Here is a 9,315-nt window from a genome sequence, read left to right on the forward strand (position 1 = left end):
AACCTCAAGCGCTCCCAGTAATTGAGGTGTTTTATCTCCGTTATGCGCGCCGTGAAGGTTCTCTGTACATTTTCTAGGTCAGCAATTTCACCTGCCTTGAAAGGTGCTGTTAGTGTGCAGCAATATTCCAGCCTAGATAGAACAAGTGACCTGAAGAGTGTCATCATGGGCTTGGCCTCCCTAGTTTTGAAGGTTCTCATTATCCATCCTGTCATTTTTTTAGCAGATGTGATTGATACAATGTTATGGTCCTTGAAGGTGAGATCCTCCGACATGATCACTCCCAGGTCTTTGACGTTGGTGTTTCGCTCTATTTTGTGGCCAGAATTTGTTTTGTACTCTGATGAAGATTTAATTTCCTCATGTTTACCATATCTGAGTAATTGAAATTTCTCATCGTTGAACTTCATATTGTTTTCTGCAGCCCACTGAAAGATTCGGTTGATGTCCGCCTGGAGCCTTGCAGTGTCTGCAATGGAAGACACTGTCATGCAGATTCGGGTGTCATCTGCAAAGGAAGACACGGTGCTGTGGCTGACATCCTTGTCTATGTCGGATATGAGGATGAGGAACAAGATGGGAGCGAGTACTGTGCCTTGTGGAACAGAGCTTTTCACCGTAGCTGCCTCGGACTTTACTCTGTTGACGACTACTCTCTGTGTTCTGTTAGTGAGGAAATTATAGATCCATCAACCGACTTTTCCTGTTATTCCTTTAGCACGCATTTTGTGCGCTATTACACCATGGTCACACTTGTCGAAGGCTTTTGCAAAGTCTGTATATATTACATCTGCAATCTTTTTATCTTCTAGTGCATTTAGGACCTTGTCGTAGTGATCCAATAGTTGAGACAGACAGGAGCGACCTGTTCTAAACCCATGTTGCCCTGGGTTGTGTAACTGATGGGTTTCTAGATGGGTGGTGATCTTGCTTCTTAGGACCCTTTCAAAGATTTTTATGATATGGGATGTTAGTGCTATCAGTCTGTAGTTCTTTGCTGTTGCTTTACTGCCCCCTTTGTGGAGTGGGACTATGTCTGTTGTTTTTAGTAACTGTGGGACGACCCCCGTGTCCATGCTCCCTCTCCATAGGATGGAAAAGGCTCGTGATAGGGGCTTCTTGCAGTTCTTGATGAGCACGGAGTTCCATGAGTCTGGCCCTGGGGCAGAGTGCATGGGCATGTCATTTATCGCTTGTTCGAAGTCATTTGGCGTCAGGATAACATCGGATAGGCTTGTGTTAACCAAATTTTGTGGCTCTCTCATAAAAAATTCATTTTGATCTTCGACTCTCAGTCTGGTTAGCGGCTTGCTAAAAACTGAGTCATATTGGGACTTGAGTAGCTCACTCATTTCCTTGCTGTCATCTGTGTAGGACCCATCTTGTTTAAGTAGGGGCCCAATACTGGATGTTGTTCTCGACTTTGATTTGGCATAGGAGAAGAAATACTTTGGGTTTCTTTCGATTTCATTTATGGCTTTTAGTTCTTCCCGCGATTCCTGACTCCTATAAGATTCCTTTAGCTTGAGTTCGATGCTTGCTATTTCTCTGACCAGTGTCTCCCTACGCATTTCAGATATATTGACCTCTTTTAGCCGCTCTGTTATTCTTTTCCGTCGCCTGTAAAGGGAGCGCCTGTCTCTTTCTATTTTACATCTACTCCTCCTTTTTCTTAGAGGAATAAGCCTTGTGCATACATCGAGTGCCACCAAGTTAATCTGTTCTAGGCATACGTTGGGGTCTGTGTTGCTTAGTACATCTTCCCAGCTTATATCGGTTAGGACTTGGTTTACTTGGTCCCACTTTATGACACATATGCAACAGTTAGGTATCTTTATTATGAAACGTTTTGTTATTGAAGTTGAATTTGGTGAATGCTCCCTCGTGACTAGTCTCATTATGTCGGTCTGGGGCTCCACGCATACATGTCTGAACCTCAATTATGTTGTGATCTGAGTATATTGGTTTTGATATGGTGACATTTCTTATCAGATCATCATTGTTAGTGAAGATGAGGTCTAGTGTATTCTCCAGTCTAGTAGGCTCTAGTATTTGCTGGTTTAAATTGAATTTTGTGCAGAGATTTAAAAGCTCGTGTGAGTGTGAGTTTTCATCAGAGCTGCCTCCTGGTGTTGTTACTGCAACAATATTATTTGCTATATTCCTCCATTTTAGGTGCCTTAAGTTGAAATCCCCCAGGAGCAAGATGTTGGGTGCAGGAGCTGGAAGATTTTCCAGACAGTGGTCAATTTTTAACAGCTGTTCCTGGAATTGCTGGGATTTTGCATCCGGAGGCTTGTAGACTACCACAATGACTAGGTTTTGGTTCTCGACCTTTACTGCTAAAACTTCCACTACATCATTTGAGGCATTTAGCAGTTCTGTGCAAACAAGTGACTCTGCAATGTACAGGCCAACCCCCCCCCCCCCCCCCCCCCCTTTTGCCTGTTCACTCTGTCACATCTGTATAGGTTGTAACCTGGGATCCATATTTCGTTGTCCAAGTGATCCTTTATGTGGGTCTCAGTGAAAGCCGCGAACATTGCCTTTGCCTCTGCAAGCAGTCCACGGATGAAAGGTATTTTGTTGTTTGTTGCTGGCTTTAGACCCTGTATATTTGCAAAGAAGAATGTCATCGGACTGGTGGTATTGTTGGTACTGGGGGGGATTTTTTTTCCGGCATTAGTATCTGTGTCTGTTGGTTTGGAGTGGAGGCCATCGACTGTGGTTCCACTCCAGGAATGACTGGATTTGGTGTACGATTTCTGCCATTTCCTGCCAGTTTTTTTTCCTTCCTGGCACTAAAAAACCTCTCCCTCTTGAGTGGCTGTGGCTACCCAGGTTTTCCCATGGCCTGGATGTTTTGTATCTTTTTGTACCCTTTAGATGGTGTGCCTGGCAATTTAAGTTATAGCACAGTCTTTCCTGTACTGAAGAGGTACACATTTCAGGGTGAAAAAGCTTACAGGAAGGGAGTTTGCATTTTCCTGTTGTCATATGGGCATGGCATTTTCTAGGGTGGTCATAGTTGCACGTCCCGTCTGTTTTTCCAGATTTCCCATGTCTGCAGATACCAAGTGCATAGTATGTGCACAGGCTTGGTTTCCGTTTGCCTTGGGTTTCTGTGACTGTATTCCCTGTTGGTGCATGTTTCCCTGTCTTATTCCTATCCTCCCTAGCACCAACAATTGAGCTCCCACCAGTTGTTTTTGGTAATATATCCTCACTATAGCTAGTGGAGTCCTCTTGTTTGCTATTTCCTGTGGTATTTCTAGTTTGCAATATTGGTTTTATCTTATCTTTGACTACACTTGTTTCCCCACTACGGTTCCTGTCCCCTATGAGGTCATTTATATGTATTCCTTCCTGCGTATAATTCCCGACTACCTGGACAAAATCTCCAGCTTCACCATTACTGTCTCCCAGGACAGCACCTCCAGCTTCACCATTACTGTCTCCCAGGACAGCACCTCCAGCTTCACCATTACTGTCTCTCAGGACAGCACCTCCAGCTTCACCATTACTGTCTCTCAGGACAGCACCTCCAGCTTCACTATTACTGTCTCCCAGGACAGCACCTCTGGCTTCACCATTACTGTCTCCCAGGACAGCACTATCAGCCCCACATTTACTGACTACCAGGACATCACCTCCAGCCTTACAGTTTCTGGCTACATGGCCAGTATCAAGGGCAGTACCATTCAGCCCAGACTTTTTATGTTCCCATCTGTTGTAGAAAGCTTCCAGGTTGTCTATGAAAGCAGCTTTGATGTTATCCTCTTTTAATACCCTTGTGATTTTAGTCCACAGATTTTCCTCATTTGGGCATACCCAAAAACACTTCCCTGTTTTAATACTGCTTGTAGCTAGTTCTTGGATATCTGCACAAGGGGCGTGACACCAATTTCCACAAAAATGACAATTTATCCATGTGGAAGCCCGTTTGTTTGATTGACTGCAGACTATACAGAGCTTCATAATGATTTGAGTGGTTGATTTACTGTAATTCTACTAGCAACCTCTTGAATACTCTATTAATAACCTCCTTAAATGAAGCTCTAGCTATTTGTATTTCTATTTCTAACTAATTGGACAGCTTACCGTGTACGTTCCTGGTTTATATTTATTGTTTGTGTTTGATAAGGGCGCCTACAACCCCATCCATTTACAGTCTGCTTTATTGTCCAGTACAGTAGAAATTGGTTATGAATATTTTATTTTTTTTCAAGGAACTGACCGTCCCCCACCGAGGTAGGGTGACCTCATAAGAGAAGACTTTCACCGTCATTCACTCCATTACACTCTTGACGAGGGGGACCAATACTACAAAACTGTGAACATCTCTACCCCTCCTTCAGAGTGTAGGTACTGTACATCCCACCTCCAGAACTCAAGTCTACAGAAATCAGCTACAACAAAAGTAGGTGGAATAGAAATAAAGTAAACCGAGCCATTTACATAAACATTAAATAGAAATCAACTTAATAGGTACATGAATGTTAACTATACTAGATATAATTTTCCTCCCTTACTGTAGCTTCATTCTTTAGGAATCTTTTAGGTCTCTTCCTGAGGAGGTGCTGGTAGAGAGACCAGGCTGGCCTGAGTCCTGCTGTGGTGCTCCACAGTATTACTATGGTGCTCCAAAATCCTACTAAGTCCTACTGTGGTGCTCTAAAACTCTGACTCGTCGTTAATGTCTGAATTAAGAACAGAGGCACAATACTGTGACGTCAGCAAAACACAAATAACCTGCACGTAGAAGCTGACGATGAATATTCATGTCCAAATGAATTGTTGTAAGATCTTCTTGTGCTGGAGTTGAATAATTCACATCTGACATTTTCTTTTAGGTGATTGTAGTGTCTTGGTAATAAAGAATTAACTTGTCTTATATATCTGAAATAAATCTGCCGAACAAGAAATTTACTTTCAATGTTACTTTTTTTATTCACCAGGGTTTCCACTGCACTAACAATTGTTCTTTACTCTAAAAGCACCAGCAGCTTTGATTTCCCATTGCCAACCAAAGATTTTGTTGACCTGAGTGAACTATCTACCTGGAGGGTATTTCGAGGATCGACGCCCCCCTCGGTCTGGTCCACAACAAGGCCTCCCGGTGGATCAGGGCCTAACCAACGAGGCTGATACTGCTGGCCGCACGCAGTCCAACATGCAGACATTAGCTCAGGATGGCCATGAGCTCTCCAACCAGTCGTCCTAGCCAGTTTTAATTAAGAATACTTTGTGAAGGTAAGTTTCAAGTTTACCATCCTGAGGGGTGTAAGATTGGTTTTCTGCTCAGTCCTCTCGCTCAATTTTTCCGTCATTTTTAGCTGCTGGGACCTGTTAGTCACACTTTTTTGGGCACAATCAGGGTTACTCATTTTATAAGCTCGTGTCTTTGCCTCGTTTCTTTTAATTATGAGAGTTTCTTTAGTTGCATTAATAAATTAGTATCTGTCTCCATGGAGAAGTGAAATGGAGTTCCTCCTCCGTAAGCCATGCATGTCGTAAGAGGCAACTAAAATGCCGGGAGCAAGGGGATAATAACCCCTTCTCCTGTATACATTACTGAACTTAAACAGAGAAACTTGTTTTTCTTTATTGGTCACCCCACCTCGGTGGGACACGGCCGGTTTGTTGAAAGATAGAATTGTTTATTAGTAATAGTTATCGATTTATTTATTTACGATATACAGTGGAACCTGTTTTTGTATGCCTTAGTTTGTATGTAAGACTAGAGTTATTCTCTATAAAATGTATTTTTTTTTGTTAATATTTCCCATAATACAAATCCAGTTAATCCGTTCGTCACCCAAAAGTATTAAAAAATACATTGTATAGAGAATAATTAAAGTTTTACATACAGACAACTAGGTCATACAAAACCAGAGGTTCCACTGAAATTTGATTATTCTCCTTTGAAAGTGGGAAAGAATTCTTCCTCTGTAAGCCATGTACAGTGGACCCCCGGTTAACGATATTTTTTCACTCCAGAAGTATGTTCAGGTGCCAGTACTGACCGAATTTGTTCCCATAAGGAATATTGTGAAGTAGATTAGTCCATTTCAGACCCCCAAACATACACGTACAAACGCACTTACATAAATACACTTACATAACTGGTCGCATTCGGAGGTGATCGTTATGCGGGGGTCCACTGTATGTCATAAGAGGCAGCTAAAATGTTGCGAGTAAGGGACTAGTAGCCCCTTCTATGTAAATTACTAAATTTAAAAAGAAAAAAAACTTATTTTTATTAAATTTTCTTTTAATATACTTCATTTTTTCTTTTCAGGTCGCCCTGCCTCTGTGGGATACAGCCGGTGTGTTAAAAACAAAAATTTGATTATTGATATAGTATTGTATGTTTGATACAACTGCATTATTGTACAGTAGACAGTCATTTAACCCTTTCAAAGTCCAGAGGCTAAATTTCAAAGTGTGCACCAGGGTCCAAGAATTTAAAAAAAAAATAATTTTTTCTTATGAAATGGTAGTGAATTTTTTTCTGAAGGTAATAAAACAAAAAGTATGAAATTTGATCAAGGAAAATTGATGAAATTTTGCTCTCGTGAATTTTGATGTGTCAGCGATATTTACTCATCGGTGATTTTGCCGAATTTGACTCGCATTTTAGGCTAATTAACCCTTGTGGCTTACCGCTTCTTTTTGATTATAATAATAATTAAGCTAATTATGTTATTCCAGTCAACCAAATTCTTAACTATTTCACTAGTACAGTGGACCCCCGGTTAACGATATTTTTTCATTCCAGTAGTATGTTCAGGTGTCAGTACTGACCGAATTTGTTCCCATAAGGAATATTGTGAAGTAGATTAGTCCATTTCAGACCCCCAAACATACACGTACAAACGCACTTACATAAATACACTTACATAATTGGTCGCATTCGGAGGTGATCGTTATGCGGGGGTCCACTGTATTACTTGTATTCTATCAATTGAGCACAAGAAATCGCCAAGTCAACTGTTTCAACTACAAAATAGTGATTGGAAATTGGTAATTTGGCCAATTTAATGCAAAGTTCAAAATATTCCAATTTCAAAATAGGGTCCAGAATAAACAATGCAGGCATTCCTGGCACTAAACTAACATTTCCTCTGTTGATTACTTATGTTATCAGGCTTTACAAATGAATTCCATTTTGATTTTTTATTCACAATGAATTTTTATTCAAACCAAAAAATAGAAGATTTTCTGTTGTGCAATATTGTAATTGTGTAAATAATAACACATATGTGAAGGTATATTAGACCCGCCAGACGTGTGAGGTCATTTATTTACTCTTGAACATTGGCAAAAATTTAACATTTCCTCAATGAGCTCAGTTGCAAGCAATTTTCAGTATTAAAACCAATGAAAATCACCTCTATTTCTGTCAAATATCTGCCATTCTATCAAATGAGACCAAGAAATTGCAAATACAACTAAAAAAAAAAAACTGCAAAGTCACCATTTTAATGAAAAATTACGGTCGTTTTTTTTCTCGTTATATACAGTGTGTTGCAGGATTTGTTTTGTGGTGCACACATACCCCATTGATGTATTCTCTCATATCTAGACCCTAATTTACTGCTTACAGCTTATCAAAGTGAGCTGAGCTCACGGCGTAGATCTACTGTTTGAACCATCAAATCAAAGCCGTAGAACTACAGCACGGATCCTGAAAGGGTTCACGTGGTTTTATTTGACACGTGGTTATAGCATTATTAAAGAATTGCAACACAATTTTGTACAAGTAAAAAATTTGGATTGTTGCGTCGCCCACGGGATACACTGTTACTTCCTCATTCTGAAGGATGAATGAGGATCCTGCAGTTCTTTAGGTGGAAAGTACAGTACCTGTACTCTGAAGGATGAGAGAGGATGTAACAGTTCTGGACATGGGAAGTACAGTACTTGTACTCTGAAGGATGAGAGAGGATGTTACAGTTCTGGAGGTGGGTAGTACAGTACCTGTACTCTGAAGGATGAGTGACGATGTTACAGTTCTGTAGGTGGGAAGTACAGTACCTGTACTCTGAAGGATGAGAGAGGATGTAACAGTTCTGGACATGGGAAGTACAGTACTTGTACTCTGAAGGATGAGTGAGGATGTTACAGTTCTGGAGGTGGGAAGTACAGTACCTGTACTCTGAAGGATGAGTGACGATGTTACAGTTCTGTAGGTGGGAAGTACAGTACCTGTACTCTGAAGGATGAGTGAGGATGTTACAGTTCTGGAGGTGGGAAGTACAGTACCTGTACTCTGAAGGATGAGTGAGGATGTTACAGTTCTGAAGATGGGAAGTACAGTACCTGTACTCTGAAGGATGAGTGAGAATGTTAGTTCTGGAGGTGGGAAGTACAGTACCTGTACTCTGGAGGATGAGTGAGAATGTAACAGTTCTGGACATGGGAAGTACAGTACCTGTACTCTGAAGGATGAGTGAGGATGTTACAGTTCTGGAGGTGGGAAGTACAGTACCTGTACTCTGGAGGATGAGTGAGAATGTAACAGTTCTGGACATGGGAAGTACAGTACCTGTACTCTGAAGGATGAGTGAGGATGTTACAGTTCTGGAGGTGGGTAGTACAGTACCTGTACTCTGAAGGATGAGTGAGGATGTTACAGTTCTGGAGGTGGGATGTACAGTACCTGTACTCTGAAGGATGAGTGAGAATGTAACAGTTCTGGACATGGGAAGTACAGTACCTGTACTCTGAAGGATGAGTGAGGATGTTACAGTTCTGGAGGTGGGAAGTACAGTACCTGTACTCTGGAGGATGAGTGAGAATGTAACAGTACCTGTACTATGAAGGATGAGTGGGATGTTACATTTCTGGAGGTACACAATACCTGTACTATGAAGGATGAGTGAGGATGTTACATTTCTGGAGGTGGGAAGTACAATACCTGTACTATGAAGGATGAGTGAGGATGTTACATTTCTGGAGGTGGGAAGTACAATACCTGTACTCTGAAGGATGAGTATGGATGTTACAGTTCTGGAGGTGGGAAGTACAGTACCTGTACTCTAAAGGATGAGTGAGGATGTTAATTCTGGAGGTGGGTAGTACAGTACCTGTACTCTGAAGAATGAATGAGGATGTTACAGAACGAGGTGGGTAGTACAGTGCCTGTACTATGGAGGATGAATGAGGATGTTACAGTCCTGGAGGTGGGAAGTACAGTACCTGTACTATGAAGGATGAGTGAGGATGTTACAGTTCTGGAGGTGGGAAGTACAGTACCTGTACTCTAAAGGATGAGTGAGGATGTTAGTTCTGGAGGTGGGTAGTACAGTA

At 41.4% G+C, this 9,315-nt stretch overlaps 1 long non-coding RNA gene across 3 annotated transcripts in view; it reads left to right on the forward strand.

Moving 5' to 3' along the window:
- LOC138851108 (uncharacterized) overlaps nt 1–7,189 on the forward strand; it is a 53,390-nt gene extending 46,201 nt beyond the window's left edge. For all 3 annotated transcript variants that reach the window (XR_011390989.1, XR_011390990.1, XR_011390988.1), the window contains 2 exons: nt 4,230–5,253; nt 6,302–7,189. This is a non-coding gene — a long non-coding RNA (uncharacterized lncRNA). The remainder of the gene's footprint in view (nt 1–4,229; nt 5,254–6,301) is intronic.
- The last annotated feature ends 2,126 nt before the right edge of the window (nt 7,190–9,315 follow it).

The sequence above is a fragment of the Cherax quadricarinatus genome, chromosome 100, assembly GCF_038502225.1.
Source record: "Cherax quadricarinatus isolate ZL_2023a chromosome 100, ASM3850222v1, whole genome shotgun sequence".
Taxonomy (NCBI): Eukaryota; Metazoa; Arthropoda; class Malacostraca; order Decapoda; family Parastacidae; genus Cherax; species Cherax quadricarinatus.